Source organism: Otolemur garnettii, unplaced genomic scaffold, assembly GCF_000181295.1.
Source record: "Otolemur garnettii isolate 467f Iridium unplaced genomic scaffold, OtoGar3 scaffold00089, whole genome shotgun sequence".
NCBI classification, from domain to species: domain Eukaryota; kingdom Metazoa; phylum Chordata; class Mammalia; order Primates; family Galagidae; genus Otolemur; species Otolemur garnettii.
Genome location: NW_003852484.1, coordinates 4,071,789 through 4,072,821, shown reverse-complemented (window position 1 = coordinate 4,072,821; position 1,033 = coordinate 4,071,789). Strand labels below are relative to the sequence as shown.

At 32.6% G+C, this 1,033-nt stretch overlaps 1 protein-coding gene across 1 annotated transcript in view; it reads right to left on the bottom strand.

The window, feature by feature from the left end:
* IQCB1 (IQ motif containing B1) overlaps positions 1-1,033 on the bottom strand; it is a 48,884-nt gene that overhangs the window by 17,096 nt on the left and 30,755 nt on the right. The gene's annotated exons all lie outside the window — the stretch shown is intronic.

The following is a 1,033-nucleotide window of genomic DNA, read 5'->3' as shown; positions in this document are numbered from 1 at the left end:
CCTGGCCATTTTTTGGTTGCAGCCATCATTGTTGTTTGGCGGGCCCGGGCTGGGGATTCGAATCCGCCACCTTAGGTGTACGTGGCTGGTGCCTTAGCCGATTGAGCTATAGGCGCCGAGCCTCAATTAATTTTCTTAATGAAATAATCACACATGTATGTAAAGATTTATGCTCGAGGATGTTCTCTATAGTATTACAATACTAACAAGCTGAAAACAAACTATATGTCCCATAATAGGGAGTGGAACAAACAGATACTGATTTATTCACCTGATGGGATTCTAAAAAATAAAATGTTCAAAGAATATTTAGTGATGTGAAAATATATCTACAATCTAATGTCTAATGAAAAGAAAACCAAGGTAAAGAAGAGTGAGATCCAGATTGTGTTAAAAAATTTACATTTATATACATAGGAACATAAATGACTAAAAAACATTAAAACTTCAATAGCAATTTTTACCACATGGTGTAATTATGGCTGATTTGTTCTCACTTATGTTTAGCTTTTCTCAATTATTGACATTATTTTTATAACTGATTATAACATTGTTCTTATAATTAGTTATGAAAATTTCCATGTGGACACAAACACTTTCCTTAATTATCATTTCTGTACTATCTGCTTTTATTCACCAACATTTCTCCTTGGCCATTCCTACCCAGTTTTGTTGCTTCCTATATTGTTATATAAGAAGACCACAATACTACCTTACAGTATATATACCTTCAGCTATGCCTTCAGATACCCATAGAAAACAAGAAGGATGAAAAGGAAAGCAAAATACACTATTTTACCTCTATAGATTTAATGTGCCATATGTCTCCCTCAAGAGCATGTTTTCTCTTAGATCTGTTTTTTAGAAATAAACTATCAATTAATGGGGAGCCTTAGTTTTGTACTCTCAACAGATCTTAGCTAAATTTCATAATGGTATAATTACAGAGGTTATTATGATTTTCAACTCAATTTTATTTGAAAGCAGAAACCAATTAAGTGTGAGACAACTTTAAAAAGAAATGTTTTAGGCT